Here is a 23,313-nt window from a genome sequence, read left to right as displayed (position 1 = left end):
AAAACTGTAAATAACTATTTGAGATCAACTTATGCATATTGCTTTTTTTTTAAGAGAGTGTTGTTAAACGTTTACCAATTAGCCAAAATATTTATCCTCAAAATGTGTGATTTATTGATGCTACTTAATAGATTTACTTCTTTTTCTCATAGTACAGCAGCACAATTTTCTCAACATTTTTATTTTACAAAATGTAGTAATAAGCTAAAACTGACACAATCTAAAAGGTCATGTTGGAAAAGGTATAACCTTTGATCAAGACCTAGCCATAAATAGTCTCATTACAGGAGGCTGTGAAAAACTGATGCTGTAGGGGAAAAAAATGCAAGCTTTCTGGGATCTCCATCTGTGCTTGCTCCAGACACATGTTTTCTCAAACTTGGATAATAATATAAAAATCTAAAAATATTTTTCAGCAATAGGGCACTGTCTAGAAACCAACTCGATGAAACATCAATCCTGGTACAGAATATGAAGCAAAGCATGACAGGCATATCTGAAAGTCATATACTAGGTTTGTGATTTACAGAATTGAAGGAGAGGCTACAAATCATAGAAAACAAGAATCCACTTATTCCCAAAGGGTAGAAGTAGATTATGAACATGGATCAGACTTTCCTGGTCTTTTGATTCTGTGTGTCTATGTTTTCTTGGTGGGAAATGATTTTGCACTTAAGGTGATGCTTGGAGGAAAGGTCCAGCTGCCAGGAAATAAAAGTGTTGTGGAAGGTTGCTAATTGATCTGCACTGTAGGATAAATTCACTTGGGATTTTTCATGCAGGTCAAAGTCACAGGAAAGGTCAAAACCAGCCCCAAGGATCCAAGCAGATGCACCGGATTCGAGACTCTGTAATTTTGGATATATCAAAACCCTTACTGTTGCATGCTTTTTATAATTTCTTTGATTGATTATTCTTTAATTTTAACACTGAGCATAAGGCAGGTATATATAGGTATATATAGGTATATAGATATATATAGGTATATACTTTCCAGCTATGTCCTTCCGCCCTTTTTCCATCTAATTTGTTCACCACTCAGGTGAATGGAGTACAAAAGTGACAACATCCTTCAAGAACATTCTAGAAAGTGGGAACTGGGCAGACATGGAGCACATGCTTGTGTGCACATATGGGGGTGTGTTCATACTAGCCTGCTTAAGGCTCTTGCTTCATGCATGTGCATTTTTGGGCATAATGAGTACTCTGTGTTCATTTCTCCTAGACCGGGGGAAGGTTCTCATGGCTGTGCCAGGTAAAAGGCAATTGTGGGCCATTTGAATGTTACTTACATTGGCCATGGACTTCTGTTTGTCACAGTTTGATTTCTAATCTGAAGGAGGAGTAAATTAAAGTGAAGAAAGAATTCTTCATGTGGGAGCCCACTACATGTCCTATACCACCAGAAAATTTATTCTTCCCATTCTGTGCGATTGGATGCCCTGGTCCAGTGTTTTCCAACAGCCAAAAAAACCCATCCGGCATAAACTGCTTTGTTCTGTTCTAAAAGGTCATTTTGGAGCTGAAAAAAATTACCTTTGTGGGTCCTGAATGTCTTTAGATAGTGTCCCAAAGACATAAGATAGAGATAATGGTACATTGTGTTAAAACTTTAGGATAGATTTTGAGAAAACTAGATATGGTTTCTTTACAGTTCTGGACAAATACCACATGTCTGCTGTCTGTACACTGAGGGTAAAGCTGTTGTAATTCATGTCAAAATCCTTAGAAGGATAAATCCATAAAGTCTCAGGATGCACTGACATATATCACCAGGGGGACTATATTGATAGATAAAAGCCACTATGCTGTCAACAAATGTCTTACCGGTACATACAAAAATTGATGAGCTTTTCTTACTCTGTTGGATGTCCTGAAAAACAGGAGAATTGTGACCCATCCCTGTCAGTTATTTTAATTGTGAGACGGATTTTCTAAGTGCAAAATTCTAGCCTGGAGTGCTCATAGTTGCCTTAAATAAGGAGCAGGATTTTTTTTAATGGATTGGAATAAGTAGATGCTTTCCTTGCTTAGCAAATTATGAGCTAAGTTCAATATCGGAAGGAAATGGACCAGGAAATAGTTGTGATGCTTAATGAGCTACAGATTATTATTTGTGAAGAATTCCAGACCTGTTCCAAGAACCAGTCTCACATGAGGTCTGAAACTGAAGTATCTGGTTCATCTTTTGAAGTCCAACATACACTTTTGTTTTGTTCCAGATAATGGGTGGGAATATGTGCAAGAAAAAATATGAGTGTGGTATATATATATATATATATGGTATATATATATATTATTTTTTTTTCTTATTTTCTATTTGTAGTGAAATTGTCAGCCAAGAAATAAAACTCTCTAGTTAGATATCATGTTGCATCACACTGTCTAGCAATGAAGCTGACAAAATATCTAATAAAAATAACATGATGTGGCAGGTTTGGTATGTTCAATGGGTGGTTTATTTAAAAAAAAATAAAATCTCACATTAGAGAAAGCTATTGATGAAAGGTCATCAAAACCTGACCTTTGAATTTACTAAGCTGTATAATGAATTTCCATAAGACATACAGGAAATGCTTTGAAAAAAGTATTTGAAAAAATACTTTTTGTGTTTGGGTGATTTTACAAACCCTTGAGCAGTACCCCTCCAAAAGTGGATTTTTCTTTCACCTGTAAGAGGATCAGGGTGAAGCATAGAGTCTGTTTGGTGGCATGCAATAGAATGGAAGTATCATTTCCTGTGTCTGGAGTGTCACTGGAGTCAGTTTAGATGAGGCTCTCTGATTTGGCTCCTTGTAGATCTGAGCACACAGCAGTCTGACTTCACCAAGCTGAACTGCCTGGCAGTGAATGTAATTACTGCTAATCTATGAGTTTAGCACAGCTGAGTGCTCCCAGGTTGATATACTGAATCCAGCCTGTGGTTCTTCAGTACTTGCTGGGCAGTTAGGTGTTTAGAGACAGTCACATGTTTATACTTTCTGCTTGACCACAATTAGGCTGAAACTTCCAACTTAATTATTCTTCATAATAAAGACATTCCTTTTCCCAGACAATGCAAATGTTCAAGTTACTCTGGTAGTAAAAGCAGAGCAAAATGGCTTTCCGAAACAGATTCTTAAATAACCACACTTTTCACCCACAAACTCACAGAGATGGACTAGACAAAGGATATGCTCAATATTTTCCTCACTTGATGACCTGTGAGTTACTGAATTTCCTCTTGCAGTTAACCTGAGTGCAAAATTTCAGACAAAATCTCTTTCTTCATTGCTGTCACTCTCATTTATGAGAGACATCCTGTCTTTGATAACTCTGTCCAGGATCATAAGATACCTTCTTCAGGCTCCTTCCACGTTTGGTCCATCATGATATAGTTACATGCAAAACTGTACCTTCCTTCCTATCCATACTATTTATCTTTGCTTACATCTATTCTGCTGCTTGCACCTGCTCTCCATTTATTAATGACACTTGGCTGATCTCCAATGTTTGATCTTCAACAACTCCTTCTGAGTTACAAGTTTAAAGTAGAAGTGGGAAGGCAATTTGCATTAACAAACTTCAGATTGTGATTTGGTTCAGAGAGATAGAAAAGGATTAATCTTGCCAGCTTTAAGTATATACAGAGTAGATACCTCTACTACTGCTACATCAAAAAGGGGTCACACAGTCCCATTTTAGTCAGTGGAAGAGAACAGACACTTCATGGAGAGAAGCCATCTTATTTAAAGCCAGATATTTGAAGCAGGTAAGGGAACCTTTTAATTCTCTCCATTTGCTGTGGCTGGACCTGGTCATCCATGAGGAGTCAGGTACAGATAAATCCTTATTAATATATACACCAAATGGACATGTCTTCTTTTCTACACTGCTGTGCAAAATGCTCAGAAGTCTGAGCAGAATCTGCTGCATTGAGGCGATTCATTCTGCTTCAGTAGAAACAGGATTTAGAATATGCCTTTGGGAAATGTGGTCCCCCACAGCTGCTGACTCCTGAGAGCCAGGGTTTGTGCCTGGCTCAGTAGGAGGCCTTCCTGTGGTGCCCTTGGAAATCCCAGTGCATATTTGTAAGGAAAGGGAAGCTCAGGCCTCTACAAGATCCCCACCTTCTATTTACTTCAAATGCTATGACCCTATGGGAAAACATAAATACATGTACCTCTTCTCACTACCTCACTTTTCCCCCAAAGCTTTGTTTTTCTCTTAACAGTCCTCATCTAAGGTTTGCTGTAGGCAATTGTTTCTAATGAATGCTCACTGGCTGTATGAGGGCAGATAAAGCTGTGTGTGACAAGGATGAGGAGGCAATACTGTGGTCAATCAGGAATATTTACTGCTCTGCACAGAGGTACTTCTCCCAGCACCCTGCCAGAGAATCTATCTCTGGGCTACACCATATATTATAATAAATATATCTTGTCCATAGAGAATAGAAATAGCTTGTTTGCTTACCATAAATATCTGTAGGCATATGAGTTGGGCTGTAGCCTATTTTACATATGGGAGAAATAAACCACAACACAATCATTGTGGGAATGGCTAAATTTGTATCACTATTAGGAATGTCAGACAACAATCTGTACTCATCATGTCCCAAATCTCCTCAAATGCTCAAGCTGAAATTTTCTTTTGCTCAGTACAGCTACCTCCATTGCAGACACAGTCATAAACACACAAAATTATATTTGGAACAGTGAGAAGACTCTTCTGTGTGCCTTCTACACACACTGTGACCTGTATAAAATTTCATTCTTTTTCTCTCTCTGAAACAGCCTTATTCCTAACCCCTGCGGCTTATCTATTCCTTAAACATTAGCCTATTTTTCTGCAAGAGGAGTTTGAAATGCATTATCAGTTTCAACAGTGTTCAGAGACCAGATAAGACAAGCAAAAATGTATGAAAAATATTATCTAGCAGTCCTATTAGGAATAACACTGAGAAGAAGAAAAATCATGGCACAGTCTTAATGTCCTGCAGCTTCAAAGCGTTGTAGTCAGGCAGCTACATCAGAGATCAATGCACTGGTAATAACCCCTTGAGTTTCCCCTGGACAGCTCATGCCCTTCCAAATGCTTTACACAGAGCCATTCTCTGTGGTCCTGCAGGGCAAAGATTATCTAGAGCTTGCTGGACACTGCTGGCTTCATGGCCATGGGGACATTGTGGCAGCAGCCAATCTGCTGAATGAGAGGAAGATTTCATTATTAAATGTTAAAAGAAAAAAAAAAAAATTTGAAGAAGACAGGTAAAAACTTCCTCAGGGTAAAATATCCTTCTTTCAAGCTGTTCAACAGATAGGAGTGAGTCAGTCACCTTGTATACGGTCATTAGGAGCATCTAACCACTTCATGCTCTGCTGGGAGACTGTAATAAGCTTCGTCTGTCAGATCTTCACACCCCACCTGTTAGCTTAAACACTCTGCTGTGTGAGGGCCTCTTTCCTGCAGAAAGCATTTAACCTGCTGCTGCCAGCTTGCTGGGGTGTGTAGTCCCTGTCTGCAGCCTGCCCACCTGCCAGCCCCAGTGTGCCCAGCAGCCCACAAAGGCTGGTCAGAGCTCGCTCCCACCCCAACAAGCTAGCGGCTGCAAGAGTACAGTCGAGATCTCACCTCTTTTCTCACTTGTCTAGTGACCTCATTTCACACATCTGATTCCATTTCTCTGGCTCTTTTTACAGTTTGTCTCTTTTGCAGCCCCTGATTTGCTGTCATGTTTTTCCTGTCAACTCTTTGAATTTGTTATACTTACAAAAACACTGCAGTTTTTTACCTTTCATGTTATCATTCTCTACCCTTATGTGCCTATTAGACTGACTTTTTAATTTTTTTTTTAATCTTTAGTCTTTTCTTTCAGATTTTAGATATCAGCCTCTCTCTATTGTTTTACCTTTGCCATCTGGAGTGCTAGTGTTTTGTTGTTTGGTAGGATTTTTTTCCCCCTAACTGTTCTCACTTTCATCCTGTTGAAATTTTCAGTGCATTGTGACATAAAACTCTGTAATAATCACCACATTTGCTGGTTTATATCATTTAAAGAGGCATAAAGAATTTAGAAAATCAGAGTTTCATTTCAAGAGCTCCTGATTTTGTTGGAGAGTGTAGGAGAGGATGCAGGGTTTATAAACAAATTAAAGAAATATTGCAGTGTGGGATTTGCAAATGAGCAAGATTAATATTTCATATGGAGCCTGAGTTGTACAAATGAAGGCTGATTTCCTTGATATACCAGAATCACAACTATCCTTCCCTAGCAAACCTGCCATCTTCACTAACTTATTGTGTACAATCATCCATAACTTTTCTTTAAAAAAAGGGACACCTTTCTGCCTTTCAGGATTCTTTCAGTCCTTAAAAAATACAATTTCAACTGTTTTAGGTAACTAGAAGCTTCTGTGAAGGGTTGCTTAATCTCTAGCTTTTTAGTATTGCAATTAGGCAATAACTTACATCTGTGTAAAACAGTTGTCAGAAACGCTATCTAAAAATGACAGCATTTTACACTTAATTTCTTTATGTGAAAATGTGTATCAAAGGTGATAGGAAAGGGTATAAGGAATTAGGTTTTAGATACAATGTGTAGCAAGTCCCTAAGATTCATATCTCTTCCTCTCATGAAGACCTAGTTCATGTAGGTCCTCATGTAGGTCCTCATGGCCTACTCATGATGGAGAAGTATGCTTCTCCATCCTTCCACATCTCAAAAGTTAAATCCTTTGGTGATTTGGAAAGAATGTGTCAGGAGATTTCAACAATGCTGTACTGAATTTATGAATAGAAACTTCCAGCAGCTGCAAAAGTCCCGTTCTCATTGTAGCAGCTGGGGTTTTTGTCTCTGGAGAGCCAGAATGCCATTCCTTAGGGATGAGTGGGGTGTCATCCTTGCGTAAAACAAGTGAGGACAGAGTTTAATGAACCCATGATTTTGGGTTAGCTGCTAGAGCTGTCTAATCATGGGCAGAGCATGCATCACACAAAGGTTGACCAACTGGGACAGTAGTCCTGGGGAGGGACATTAAGGATTTTGGTCCCGCAGTGTAGAAGTTCTGTAGAGATGAATTTTCCTCCTGTGTTTTTAACAATAGGCTTTTAAACTGGCAAGAAATCCAAAGGGCTATGGAAAGAGTTCTGAAATGGAATTAAAAGTTCATTTGAACTACTTTAACCATACCAAGCAGAAACCTCTCTTCTGCACACCTGAGTCAAATATCAGTAACACAGTTTATCTCCTCAGCAGTTACTGCATCAGGCAGCGTTAGAGAATGTGTCATCATTGTTGTTTTGTGGTAGTGGTAGTTTATGAAGTTTATCTATGTACAAATTACTTTAGAGGAACTGGCAGCTGGTAACACCGAATGTGTTTGTATGTTTTGTGTTCTCTAAAATGGAGAACTTGGTTCTTTTGACAGCTTCTTGGCAAGTTGAGTAAATTTTTCTGTTATCCCATTTCAGAGATAAATCTTTATGCTACTCTGAAGCATAAAGAAGACTTTGGCAGGACAGCATCGGTCAGCTGCTGAAGGGCTGTCATATTTCAAAATTAAATATGGTTCACCAAACTAAAAGCTTTCCTGTTCAGCCTCAGACATAGCAAGATATCTCATTGCTGTTAACAAATACCTTAAATTTACTGGTTTTCATCACTTTAACTTCATACTTTGTGCCCTGTAAACTCCATTACTCTACCAAAGATGTACTTACTCATGCAAAGAAATATTTAAGGCAATTATATAAAATTTTCCTCTCCAGAAGAGTAGTCATAGAAATAATTCATAGCACAGCGTGAGTAACAATATGTGGAAAGTTTGTTTAAGTTTAGGGGAAGTAAGAGGGGTTTATGCAAATAACATAATTTTCTGAAGAATGTGACATTTTAATTGAAAAATAATTAGAAGTCTTTTCATTATTTGAAAAGATTGAATTAGTAAGTTTTTTAAATGTCTTTGGAAAGGTAAGTAATTAGGAGAGCTTTTTAACTGTCTGCCCTTCAGTTTAATTAACACAAAATATGCTCACAGAGAATGAAACTGAAGTGTCATAATGTTGGTGTTAGAGAAGTTAGATTTAAAATTGGATTGATTTTTGTTTAGTATTTTTCAACAAAGTCTTTCTACTGAGACATTAAACTCCCTGTAGGAAAAAAAAAATAAAAAAATTCAAGCTCCATATCTATTTAAGACCTTTTTTTGACCTCTCTGGGTCATCTTTCCTCACAAGGAAGAGGTTAACTGTCTTTTTTATTTTGCCTACATTGAATTTTAGTTGTTTGTATCAATTGCACCTATGGAAAGGTAATTCTGATATTCTCATTCTCTAGCTGTTAAAGGAATATAAATTCTGTGTTATAAGGAATTGCTCCTAAAACTGATTAAAAAATACGTTTATGGAATTTGAGGATTTTTTTTTTCCAAAAGTCAGATATTTTTACTCCATCACCTCCACTTTTCCATGGATATGAAAGGAACTCTTTCTAGAAGGGAAATTATTATTATTATTATTATTTTAAATCTGGTCTTAAACATCTGAGCCTGGATGAAAAGAGGTATATTTATATTTTGGGGGGTCATACACAGAAGCAGATAAAATACATTCTGTAATTTTTTCCATCTTCCACAGCCTAGTTCTTCACATTTCAATACTGAAATAACTTCACATGTCAAAGGAGCATTCCTCTCACCCTGCTTTGTCCTCAAGTTTCCCATTGTTTTTGATGAAGGGGAAGGCCCAATAAGTTCAGAAGTTACAATGTCAGTAGAAAAAACAAAGGTTGTGCAGACAGAAAGTGTCATAGCTAGAAAGTGCCATAGTCAAAAAGGCACACTGGGAATATTTAGGAACAAAGATTATAATTTGAGATTTTTCACTGATCCTAAGAGACAAAATATTAATATGTTTAGGAACTTTTACTCTGCTCTTGGAGAAATATAATTTAATTGTGGACAAAAGATTCTGAAAGGAGATGTGAACAATCTAAATAACAGAAAACCCAAGATGTCTGCTCATTTGTTGAGGATTACACCTGTGGACAGATTTAGGCAAATTGGCAAGCACCATTGATTACATTTTTATTAACTTTCCTCTAATGCATCAGGTATGATCAATTACCCAGGGCTGCCTAAGCAATTACCTTACCATCTCATGCTATTCTTGACATACAGGGTTTATTGAGACCTTTGATCTCTTTTAATGATATTTTAAAAATACATTTTGGATGACATTTTTAGAGAGTTTATTGTATTTTTCTGTTTTGCTAGTGGTCTGTTGTGGGTGATCCCAAGGTTAATAACTTGTTCAAGGACTGTAGCACCTGTTTTCAGGACTAATATCTGAAAAAAACCCCTATGACTTCTCTAAGTTAGACAGAGTTTCTGTTGACTTCCTCTGAAGATAGAGAGCCTTTGTATTGGCTCTGTATCCCCAAAGGAACACGGAGGCTTCCTCACTTCTATAAAGCAAAAAAATGATCTTTCTGCATCCTGTTCTGTTACTCTGTATGAGCAGATAGATTTAACCTGCCCACCACAGGGTGCTTCAGAAAGGCCATCTCTACTCATGGACTTTGCTGCAAAGAATATAACTTTTAGCTGGCAATTCTTTTAATTATACAACACTGGACAATAAATTGTTTAGTGAGGGTGTGCTGAATCACAGCAAAATATTTCAGGAAACTGGCAGACAAGGCTGCCCAATTTTATTACCATTGTAGATGTTTATTTCCCACCCTTTTCCTTCCAGGTCAGTAAATTCTGGTAGTGGACCATTTACACTTTCTACAGTCTATGTTATCCAAGGCTATAAACTTTACAAATGAATGGGACAAACCTTGACTGCTGAGTTTTCTGGCTCTTCCATTACAGTACATCCATCTTATTTACTTGCTAGCTCTCAAGAAGGCAATGAAGAATTGTGACCTCATGAGCAATATTAAAATATTCAGATTTATTTCTGTGACTGAGACTGATACCATCACAGGTGCTGAGATCTATCTGCAGCAGCTGTGATTTCTCTGTTATTCTGCATCCGATAGTTATTTACAGCATGGCAGAGTGTGTATGAAGGACCCTCAGTTGCGACAATTTATTTTTACATTATTTTGAAAAGTTTAAAGTAATTTGATGAAATACAAGAACAGAAGTGAATTGGTAGTTTCACTTATTTGCCTTTTACACTGGCAAGGTGTTTTTGGGTGATTGTACAGGTCTTAAGAAAAGCTTATAATCTATTCTCAGAAACTTTGAATGTGGATTGCACAGAACAGTTGCAAGAATTATTGTATTGCAAGAATGAGCTGTATATATCAGCACTTCTGCTTGCAAATTTGCCAAACAGTTACATCAGTGCTTTCAAGAAGTCCAAAAGGTGGGATAAATAAGAAAGGTCCGCCACAGCCAGCAATATAGGTTTATGATCTGTGTGGAGTGCTGTACAGCACTGACAGAGAGGCAGAGAGAGGATTTAGTCTTTCTTCCACTTGCTGCGACCATATTTTCCTGAACAGTTCCCCGTTTCTTCACTTGCACCAGTCTGTGAAATGGATCAACGAATAAAAGAGCCTTGACTTGCTTTGAACTTGTTTTGAATTTGTTCCTTATTTGTGGAAGTCCTTTCTATTTCGTCCAGTTCCTGGATTCCTTTACATGGTCAGCATGAGGAGAGCACTGCTCTCACTCCAGGTCGGTGATGGCACACGGCAGCACTCACCTGCTCAAGCTGGCACACTGCTCTGGTCATCAGCAGGTTGCAGGCTCCTGTCACAAAGTGGCACTAAAATCCCTCTGTATCTATCTCATGTGAAAACTTAGAATAATTCTTCAGCTCCATAAGCCAGATTTTGGACATAATTTTTTTTTGTCCTCTATCAAGGAGTAGAAGCAAAGGGCTAAAGAAGACTACAGGCTTTTGTTAGCGGATGATTCCTGCTCTGAACTTTTACACGAGAGTCTGGCCTGTTATGTGCTTTTCTCTTGTGCTGTGATGGTCACCTTTAAAAAGTCAGACAGGAGCTCAGAGAAGAAATGCCCTTGTACTGAGCATATAGCAAAATGAGGCACTGGTAAACAATAAATAAATATAACAAACAAAGCTTGGGGTTCTCAAACTTCAAGAGCTTGCTCTAGTGAAGAACAAAAATTATGGCTTAAAACTTTGTGCAAATCCACATAGACCAGGCACTGACAACTAATGCAGCCAGTAGTGAATGATGATATGACACTCTTGCAGCTTTGAACATGCGATGGGTTTCCTTCAAAACCATGCATATATCCTAGAGTCTTCAAGCTGTCTGTCAATATCACTACCCATATTTTTCTGCCTGTGATTTCCAGTTTGCCATCTCAATGTCTGCTTTCAAGCCATAGGGCAGGATTTTCAAGAAGGCCACTGAATGTAATTCAAGGTAAGTTTAAATTTAAAATGTGTATCTTCATTGCAGAATTGTAATCTTATGCTGTCTTTCATGTCAAAGAATGATGACTTTTTTCTTTATATTTCAGTCCATCTAACCAGTCTTCTAGGATCCCTTTAAAGTTCATAGAGGAATTTAGCTAGAGCTCCTTCCCTGTCCAAAAAAATTACATAGATTACTTACAGAGATGCCATTCTGTCTTCATTTAAAATCTAAAGTATGATGCTGACTATCTTAGAGTACATCTCTAGGTTTTTGATGGATAACATTAGATGAAAATTAATCAACCATGAGCATGTGGTCCAAAAGGATTTAAAATCAGTAGGGAATATTCCATGGACTGCTTAAGATTTTTGACCAGTCCCTTGGAAGAGGTCTGTAATCTGCAGTGGAACTCTGCATGGTCTTGAATACAACTCTGAAGACTCCAAAAGGAAAGAAAGGTTTTGTGAAGCATTGAGAGTAAGGTTTGTCTTTGCATCTAACTTCCCCAGCTTTATTTGCTATTTGCCATTACAGCTTACTTGACTTGCTTTACCAGAAGCTGCATTTTTGTGCATGTTTTTCTCCAAGCAGTTAGTTTGCCTGCTAATTGTGCTTTAGAAGCCTTATAAAATCAGGTGTTGCACCTCACAGGGCTGAGAAAATATGTTATTAGAACATGAAGGGGAAACAGAAGGAAGTATTTTATTTATTTGGGTTTTTTTGGCTATGTGTTTTGTTGAGGGACAAGGACACATCTACATATTAGATGTTGTTCCACTGGACAATCCAAGATTGCAAGATGCTTTTCCTTTGGTTTTCTGAGCTGGAACTTACTATTGTCATGTTTTATTTCTCACTGTGGTGTCATAGGCGGCAAACTCTTAGAGAGAAAATATATTTTTTGTTATTTGATAGTAAAGCATTTGCAGAAGTGTTCCTTCATATGTGCTGAGGGCACACCATGATATTGTCTATGAATAAAAATAATAAACCTGAGAGAACAGTAATGGAATTACAGGGCGATTTATCTACAAATATAATAATACTTCTTCCATTATCTAACTAGAACCCTGCAGCCATTGGGACACATTTGTCATTGAAACATTCCTTTGACTTCCATGTAGAGTGGCTATTCTTCTTTCACAGGCTAGAAATTGAGAGCACAGACGATAATAGGAATAACAACAGTGCCAACATTCAGATACCTAACTCAGCTAGCTAGTATCTCTAAGTTTCAGTTTTATCCAAAAGAAAAAAAAAGAAATTCCCCAGTGGTGATTCAGAGGAACTTTTTAGATTCTCTGAGGTATCCTTTAGGAGAGCATATCTATAGACAGGTTTGTAAAGGGCTGGGACATTGACCTAGACATCAAGAAGAGATTATTAAATCTCATCTGGTGCTCATGCATGTCTGTTTCTTCCATATCCACCATCTTGACCGGGTTTGCTCCTCAGTGCTGGGCTGCCTCAGTAACCCCATGTAGGCTAGAACAGCCCTCCGAGTTTCTGCTTTTGTTCCATCCCTTTCACCCCTGTTCTCATTGGCTTCTGGCAGCAGGACTTCAGCTGAACTGGAAGACCACCTAATTTATTCAAGCTGTTTTAGAGATAGATATTATATAAATTTGATGAGAAGGGTAAGGACTGTACCTCACCATTCCCTTTAAATGATCACAGATCTTAGCAGAACTTTTCTGGCATACATTGTGTACCTAATTTTCTGGTCTATGACTCTGGTTTGTCTTTTTTAGCTTTGTTGATATATTTACATATACATTACAGTGTCTTGTATCCACCTTCTTATGTCTTACACCACCTGGAATAAACATAAAAGGTGAGAGATGTGGATTAGAGCTCTCATTTCCATACTCCATTCCATGCAGAAACAGCCCAGTGTGATAAGAAAAAAAACATGGCCTCAAATTGACAGAGGGGTTCAGGCTGGATATTAAAAAAAAAATAATTCTTCACTGAAAGAGTGGTTAAGCATTGGAACAAACCCAGGGATGTGATGGAGTCACCATTCCTAGAAGTACTCAAAAATGACATGGCACTTTGCAGTGTGCTTTAGTTGACATGGTGGTATTTGGTTGAAAGTTGAACTTGGTGATCTTGGAGGGCTTTTCCAATATTAATGATTCTTTGATTCTGCATAGCAGAAAGCTTTGTGCAAACAGAACAGGTGTGATTCCTCTTTATACTTTTTATCTGTCCCTCGATTTGTTAATCAGACTCTGGAGCAGTTCTTAAAAAAATACTGTATTTAACGATGATGGATTTTTTAAACTACATTTTGACTCAGGATATATATTCAATACCAGAAAACCTGTAAGTGAGGTTGAATTAGGAAGATCCTTATTTTTACAAAATTGCTCAACTATTTTAGAGAGAATCTGTCTAATTTGGCAAAATCTACTCTACCTTGTAAACAGCATGAACAATCTATTATACTTACCTTTTAGTCTGCATTACAGTCTTCCACCATTGAGGTAAATAAAAAGGACAGAAAAACAGTTTAGGAAAAAAGGAGGTTATTTAATTTCTATTTGTTTTTAAACAGTGTCAGCAGTAGTGTTTTAAGACAGAAAATAAAAGTGGAAATAGAGGAAAAGAAAAGTTTATGAAGAAACAACAGAGAAAATGTGATGGCAAGGAAGAGGAACAACAAGATGAACATCAGCGGAATAATTTTTAGGGGTTTTAGTGGATGAATCACTTTCTGCCCGAGGTTTTCTATTATATTGAGAAAGAAGAGTAGCTATCTAAATGTGGTACAGTCAAAGAAAATATAAATAGAGCCATTACAGGTATATATCATGGTAGCAAGACATAGCTAAGACTGAGAAGAGTAGAAATTTCTCTCTTGCAAAGAGGAATAAGGTGAGAAGCAGCACAGCAGATACTCTTCTGAAAGCAAAGAAGCATCATATCCATCTGAATATTGAGGAAAGAGTATGGCATTGAGAAAAAACAAAACAAAACAAAACAACCTAAGTCCTCTTCTCTGTATGATTGCTCCTATTCCTAACAACAGTTGTACAACCTATGTTTTCTCACCTTCTTTTCCTGATTGTGTTTAGGAGGAAAAGCACGAAGTGAACTGAGACACTTCAACAACTGCATGAAGAACTGAGTTTGGCATAGTTTCACAGAAGGAAATCTAGGGAGTCTATCAAACAGCATCATATTGTGTTGGCAGATAACCAAAGCTGGACTCAAGAAGTGCTGAAAAATTATTTAGAAGATGTTGGCTTTAGCTGTTGAAATAATGAAGGTCTAACAATTAATGACATTGTAACTCCTCAGAATTGAGCAGATTTTTCAAATAAAATATAACCACATTAACATTCTTCTGTCATCTTTCAGAAAAAAAATATTCCTTCTGCTTCCATGGAGATACCAAGTAACTAATTCAGTGAAGTCAGAGTAGCATCAGATGGAAATTAAATGCTGTGATCAGATGATTTCATGCCTTTTTCTAGCATTGAACACTGGAGAATTATTTGAGATATTTTCTTTCTTTACAGAGATATTTAGAGTCAAGGCTGGTTGGTAAACCTGTGAAAATTTGTTGATATAATCAGTGGCAGACTGGCCTGTGGATGTGTCCTGTCATGTCTAATAGAAGATGCTGTAAGCACACCCCTGGGTTACCCTGAGATTTACAGTGTTTTATGATTGATGCAAACTTGCATGACCAGTGTAACATGCACTGCACATAATGAGACTCAGTGAATCCTGTAGTCATTCTGTGACACAATGGCTTTCTAGTCAAAAGAATTTTGCTTCATAAGCTGAATTCAACAGATTAAATTTTAAACACTTTTAGGAGCTAACATTGACAGAGGTGGAGCAAGGACTCCAAAAGTCTCTGAATTCACCCGTTTTCCTGACTGAATGTCACATTTCAACACTTAGTTCATCTCCTTTCATATGAATAAAGTGAAAAAAAAGGGTTAAGTTTTTAAATAAAGAACTGAGATTTAGTAGGTAGCAGATGTGCCATAAACCCCTATATAAAATTAAATAAAATAGAAGCCAAGGACAGAATGGTGTGATTGTCAAGTGTCCCGTTCTGTCTACTGATATTTTCTTCTCTTCCACCTTAAGCAGATCACAGAATTGCAAATTAAACCCCTTAGCAGCTGATGTTTACTGATTTTATTATTATTTTATTATTACATGCCTGTTGTAAGGGTCCCATACAAACACTCTTTTGCAGTATCAATTTAGGATTGCAATCCTTGTTTTAAAGTACATTTAAATTATTAGCAGACTAAGGATTATTTGAGGTGCCTGCAACCTTAATGGAAGAAATTTCTGGGTTTTATTACAGAAGTGCAATATCTTGGTATTAATTCTTTGCTGGAAAGAATAAAAAAGGAGGTGGGTTTTTTTTCTCTTTTTTTATCTGCAGGCATGGTTTATTATTCTGCAACACTACCATTACATTCCTCAAGATCTCAAAGACTACAGCCCTGTTTCCCTACTTTTAAGGGATAGTAGTTTACTGTTTGTGTCATGAAATTGATTTCAGGGCAACAACCGAGTGTCAACAAATGTGTCCCAAACTATCTCAGATATTTTAGGCTTAGAGAAGAAGGGTTTGTCTCAAACCCTTGAGGTGTTAATAAGAATATATGGGCAGGATTTCAATCAGATGATGAACTGACACAGGTAAGGAAGCCTTTGTATAAGAGGGTTTCTATATGAGTGGTGCTGCTCTGCTTTAGCACATGAAGCAGGACCCATCGAAGGCCCCAGATTCTCTGCATCTTCATATCCGTGAAGTAAAATTAGGCCCTGGAGTGCAGGTAACCAAACTGTGGTCTGGATCTCCATTTTGTTGTGTAAGGAACTCACAGAACTGGTGCACGTGGACAAGCCCATGCATACCACACACACACACTCTCACATATTGTGACAGAATTAAAATTGAACTTCTTGGGCTCAACCTTGCCCAAACCCTGAATGTCATTTTAGGCAGAGGAAGGCTTTGACTGTATTCCCTTGAGACCAAATTCAGGCTGTGGGTTTGACTGCCGTTTTCTGAGAAAAAAGCCTGTGGGTCTATCTGGGAGCTATACTGGTTTGTAAGAGCATTGGCATATTCCTTGACCCAGGGGGAAAGATGACAAGTTACTGATTCCTTGGTCCTCCAGATGTGACATCCTGATATGATGTGGGAAAATGCAGTTCAGTTCCTCTGCTTCAATTAATTTACTAGAAGTGACCCAAACTGGTGTGGTCTTTCTTAAATACAAGTAGAAACACTGCTGTGTGAATGCAAAAATGAACTGGTATTTCTGATGAGGGCAGATTAAAAAAAAAAGAGTCTGACTGAGTAGTAAAACAGAACTGTCCATAAAATATAGATTGATTGATAGATTAATTGATGTGTTATGAGTATAGCCATTGATGTAAGTTCTCTTTTTTGAACTAGTCCTTTTTTCTTTCTGATAGCATAATGTCTTATTTACACAGAGATGCTGTATGCAATTTATCTGTTTTAATGCTCTAAATTTTTCTATATTTTCTTCCAGACAGATTGTGATTTATTATTTCCATATAGTGACACCTGAAAACCCAGATTACAATTACATTTTTTGCTGCAATCATTTGTATAAAATCAATTTATATTCTTGTAGTTACTCTGGATTTTCTTTGGCTGAAAAGGAAATAAATTTATATTTTTATTTTAATTCTAGAAAAGGAAGAATGGTTTTTAAATTTTAAAATGGTCTAGATTATTCTTCATAATTTTAAAATGGTCTAGATTATTCTTCATAAAAGAAAAAAAAGCACAAATTGGTGGGGTTTTGCCTATGCTGCCCCACCATCTCCCTGAAGTGGTACTGTATTTTTCAGAAAGTGGCTGGGATTTTTTTGTTTCTTGTGTTATGCTGTGTCTGTGGATGCTGCTGTGCTGCAGCATCTTTTTGAAAGGGAAATAGAACATATTGATACGTAAGACAGCCTTCATCAGATTGCATAAAGCAATTCCATACAATGGGGTTGACCTGCTTTTGTATCCCTTTAATTTTAGCAGTACCCAGGCACAACCTCCACTCTGAGATAATAACAGACTCAGTGTGATCCAGATTGCTCTTTAATGAAAGGATTCTCCCCGTGCCTGGTTGTAAGATTTGGTTAATGCAGGAGGAGGTTGCAGCCAGCAAGGTCTTTCACATGTAATGTATAATTGATGCAGGATTTGACTGGCAGCAAAGACTCATCTTCTAAAGTTATTTTTATCAGTACTTTCCTCAATGTAATCTCTCACACTGTTCAGAGGTGGAAAGCAGTCCATCCACAGGTTTTCATGCCATAGTACCAGTTTAATGATGAAGACTCTTTTGAGCACAAACCTTATTTTATTAATGAGATCTTGCTTGATTTGACAAAATAATAATTCTTTATTTATAAAAGACTGGTTGCTGCTTTTCATTTGTGGCTAGCAAGCCAGTATGGATCTTTTTACTTATTAACACCAAAATCTGGAATTATTTATTTACTACTGTCTATGTTGTCAAAGCAGTAGATGAAGATTTTAGCACACTTGAAATCACTTGATTTCAAGTATTACTGGAATTTTACTTATCAGATTTACACTGATGTCATTCAGAGTGAAAGGTATTCAGCAGCTTGAAAGATTAGTCAGCTACTCAGTGTTAAGCCCTGAATGAGGAAACAATCATGCTTTTGTTGATTTAGTGATTGAATACATATATGAAATACTTTTTTTACCAAGTATTGATAGAGAAATATATTCTTCTCATTAAAAGTCATATCCCTAATGATAATACATTACACACATGGTAAAACTTCCCTGAATCTAGTAAACTTACCTGTGAAAACAAGGAAAACATGATCCTGTTATGCTCTCCATCTTGGAATAAGAATTGCAGATTATTGAGGGCACAACTAAAAAGAGATTCTGTGAGCAAACTTAGCCACATAGGAGCAGTTTGGGGAGATTTGAGAAGACTTTGTTCCACTTGTTGACCGATTTTCATTTACTGCACAAGTCAGGTCCATGTTCAAGCACAATCTTGAGCTGAATATATTGTTTCTCCTGAGTTACACATATGTTGCTGCTCTATATTGCAAATAATTCTCTCCAGTTTTGTCAGATGAGAAAAAGTTTATATTTTAAATGACTGAATGAATATCAAAAAAATAAAAGAATGTAGCCTACCAAGAGAGTAGCCTGGGGACATTCCTCTGTTCTGGGGACATTCAAAAAGAAAATTGGGATGACCAATCTCTTTATGGCCTACAAGGAAGAGACTGGTACTATGGCATGAAAACCTGTGGATGGACTGCTTTCCACCTCTGAACAGGTTGCATGTGGGGTGTCCTCTTTTCTTCCCCCAGATTGCTGTGAGGGTTAATTTGCAGGAGGTGATAATACTGGGAAAAATACATGCTGAGAGATCACTTTTTACACCCTCCTTTTGTTACTAATTTGTTGCAACCAAGTTACAGATCAGGTTTCTTAAACTCCCACCCATTTATTACATTCAAAACCTTGTTACAGGCAGAAATAACACGTTTTGTATGTGTAGTCAAGAGTTTATTATTAGTTTAATTAAAGTCTTAAGAGTATAATCAGAGTATTATTATTACAGTAATATTGATGTAAACATTTATAACACAAATTGTATGCAGCTAAATTGATCTGCACACAAACTGTCTGGTATTTACCTCATTATATGACATTGTCTCCACCTCCTCCAATGCATCTCTGGGACTTTCAGTCAGAGGTGGAAGGAATAGACAGTCTTCATCATCATCATCATGAATCCTTCATGGAGAAGAGCTCAAAACTCTTGGTGACTGTTTCTTCCTCCTTTATTTAAGATCTTGGGTTCATTTGTGTGTTTAATAATATACCTTTCTCTTTCTTCAGTTGTCTGCAAGCCCACATTGCATCTGTATTTGTTGTACATCTTGCATGTGCTTTATGCACCATGGAGGGTTGTTCTTTGTTCTTATTGCTATCCTTCTTTCCGCCCACATTCTAGGGTGTACTATTCATATCCTTAGTGTCATCCCATGCTGGTACTTTCAAGCCATCTCATTCTTTTCCTCCTTATGGGCTGTGTTTTGTCCTAGAGCTATGAATAACTCTTTTTACACAGTCATTGCCTGTTAGTGTTATCTGTTAGTTTAAAATAGATGAAAGTATTGCAAAGCACAGTTTGCACATAAAAAAAGTAAAATAAAGGTAGTCATCATCTCAGCATTTGGCAATTGCCATTACTGTTTAAAAAAGCTCACACAAAGCTTGAGGCAGACCAAGACAAGGACTGACAAGTCATGAAGTCTCTTTTGTTAAGGTAACCCAAAGCCTGCAGCTGTTAGAAGGAGCCCTATACTTGCCTTTCTGTGTGGAGATACCTTTTTGTAGGGCTTGTCCCCTCTGCAACAGACCCTTCAGCACTTTGTCATCTTTGTCTTCAGTGGAAAGGGTCCAAAGGAGAACCCTGGGAAGAAGCAGTCAGTCCCACTGCTGCTCCCAGTACGATCATGAAACAGATCCTCCTGGAAGATCTGTTGGAGCACATGGGAGACAGGGAGGTAGTTAGAGACATCCACTGTGGCTTCACCAAGTCCTGCCTGGTCTAGTGAGCTGTGATGGAACAATAAGCTCAGTGAGTAAATCAGTGAGTAAAGAGACACCTGCGGATCTCATCTACACAAACTTCTCTAAGGCACTTGATGTGGTCCTCCACTGCATCCTCGCCGCTAAATTGAACAGATACAGGTTGGTTTGACAGATGCTTTAAGATGGATAAGAACTTATGATGAGGACTGATGATGAGGGTAGTGAGACACAGGAGCAGATTTTCTAGGGAAGTTGCGGATGAGAAGGCCAGGTAGACAGGGGCTACTAAATCTAGTGGAAGGTGCCTTTGGCCACAGCAGGGGCATTGGAACTAGATGCTCTTGGAAGATCCCTCCAATCCCAACCATTTCATGATTCTATGAAGGAGCAGTGAGCTGGCTCCTCTGTTTCAGCAGTGCAGGAGCCTGAGTGCTGCAGGCAGAGCCTCTTCTCTATCTCTCAATATGCTCAGCAGAGCCAAATTTAATTACCATTAATAGGAAGCCAAATTTAGGCTAAACAACATAAATGAAAAAGTAGGTACAATGTATTGTTTCCTTCATTTCTCTGTCACTTGTGCTGCAGGAGGTTCAACACATAAGCTACTCTTGTTTTATATTCCTTGACTTTTATTCCTCCTTGATACATAACTGCGCTCTTGCATTGATGTCTGATTAGCTTAGAGTAGGAGCAAATAATTGGTGAGGAAGGATGGTTGCTACAGTGCTGAATGCTGAAGCTTTATGATTCATGATTCTGAGTAAAAATACAGTGCTGAATGCTGAAGCTTTATGATTCATGATTCTGAGTAAAAAGAGTAATTTTTTTTTGTGAGGGATTTTGTTTGCTTGTTTGTTTCTTTGAACTTTGTTTTGTTTTATTTTAATTCATGACTCGTATATACACAAAACTTTCCCCCATTTCTCTTGGTCACCATCTGTTTTTTCTCTTTATGTTTTCCTTCCTTTTCTTCTCTGAACTCTCCCTCTCTTTCTCCCTCAACACCTGTTTGGTTAAGCAGCCATTTCCGTGAAGTTGTGTGACACAAATATGAACTGACATTCATATGATATTCATAGTCCCCTGACAAAGGCATTTCTAATGCTTGAAAAACTCCTGGCTGGAGAGTTAAAGAAGAATAAAAAACTTGTGTTTCCCCTTCTGGCAGAGATTCAGTCCCAAACCAGAGAGAGATTACATCTAAATAATTGTTATGATTATTTAACATATCAGTAATAAGCATGTTGTTGATAAACAATATTATTTTATTCAGCTTGCAATGGCTTTATTTGCTAGGACAGTTGTGCTAAATAGCTGTTGTAAAACAGCAGTCCCTGATACTGGTGTGTTTTTTCCCAAAAGTCTGCTATTTATGATATCTAGGATTCTGACTTCTCTTTTTCCTTAGTATAAATTGTGTTTGCTCAGAAAGTGAACAGAATCCGTTGTGCTTATTAATGCAAAGTAATCTGGAGAGCATGACCAGTTAATTAAGCCTATTAGCTGTGATCACAAGCATTAGGATTGCATGCTCTGATATTTCTTTAAACAGGAGTATAACCTGTAAATAGCTTCACTGATATGAAAGGGTTGGCATGAATTGGTATCAGGTAAAAAGAATGAGGAATAAAGTAGGAATTGAATTCAGTTAAATATGATCAAAATTGACAAAAAACACTGAGATCCAAACATTTTTGTCCTTGTTGACTTTGACTAACTGTTGGTGACTGCAAAAGGTGCTGGGCACCTCTCTTTGTACCTTGACCTTTAGCACATGAAGAACTGTCAGACTGAGCAAGCACCAAGATGCTTATTTAAACTGTCTAGAGATGAGGATGTGACAGGTAAACATCTAAGGTCTGACTTTGCTTTTAGTGTCTATCCGAAGCTCATTTCCTTAGCAAGGTAAAAATAGCCTTGGGTTCTTTCAGTTACTAATTTCCAGAGTTTCTCAAGGTGACCTCTCTTAACAGGCACCTCAGTTTGTAAGTGTTATCCTTCTGGGCAGTGAAGATGCATGAATGTCTTTGAAAACATGGAGCAAAAGAATGTCCATCTCTGTTCGTTGTTGCAGGGATGTTTCCATGTGCTCCTTGGTCAAGAATTTCACCAAGGATCTGGGTCTCCAGCTACAGAAGTTCTAAAGTGATACACTGGGTGTACAGAAAGGATTTTCTTTTCACACTGGGCAGTTTCTCAGCACAAATGTTGATGAGGTCACTCAAGCACATTACAGGACAAACAAATTATCCATTTTTGGGAAAATTTATCTATTGCCTATTGTAGTAGCATATCTTGTAGCTTAAATGGCTTAAATGTATCTAGTTTTTAAAAAATAAAACTTGAATATAGTCTTTAAAAAGGGGGGAAAAAGAAAAAAAAAAAAAAAAAAAAGCTGAGCTTTTCCTTTGGTATTTCCACAATGTGTAAGGGCTTTATTTTTATAATGTGTGTCACTTAAAATATTGAATGTCATGATCTCTCATTCTCTGGGGAAGAACAATGAATATGTGTGTGAAATTATTTTTGTGAAGGTTTGTTTTTTGTTTTCGTTTTGGGGTTTTTTTGTTCGTTTTTTTGCTTAAATTTAGTTGTTTATTTTATTGCTGCAGTACTTAGAATACTCTTACAAAGTCAGGGCCTTAGTGGGTTAAATGCAGCTTAAATGAGTAACTAAATGCTTTTCTGATCCCAGAGAAACTATAACCTAAACATTAAAGGGAGCTAACAGAAAGCAGAAGGCAGCAGACTCTAGATCATGTTGGTACTTCACTTCCCAGCTCCAACTGTGCTACTTAACTTGCTCTCAACAATCTGATATTTCATACAGTTTTCTCCCTTCTTGATTCCACTTGTAGTGGTTTATATCCAGCTTTGCTTTTACTGCTGTAATCTGTATTGTTTATGCTATCTTCATTTTCTGTCAGCACAGCTTTCCCATTCCTGCTTTGCTGTACTGTATTGCCATATAAATAACTAAGGAGGAGGCAGCTGTAGCAAAAACAGAGCTGTGCTGGGTTTTATAAATTCCTCTTGTGAAAATTAGAAATCATTTGACTTATACAAATTGCTTTGCTGGAGGAAACGAGAGTTTTTCTGGTGCCTGTAAAGGAACAGAAACAGGCACAGAATTTGGTGGTGTTGTGCCAGAAATGTATCTTTCATTAATTTCTAGAAGGATAAAGCCTATAATCAAACATCTCATCCACAAATGCATGTTTCTTTGTCCTAGAAACAAAAAGACAAAAAAACCAACAAAAAATAAAAAACATAAACCAAAACCAGGCACCAACTGAAACACAACCAGCCAACA

Source organism: Parus major, chromosome 1 (assembly GCF_001522545.3).
Source record: "Parus major isolate Abel chromosome 1, Parus_major1.1, whole genome shotgun sequence".
NCBI lineage: Eukaryota > Metazoa > Chordata > Aves > Passeriformes > Paridae > Parus > Parus major.
This window is presented reverse-complemented; position numbering follows the sequence as displayed.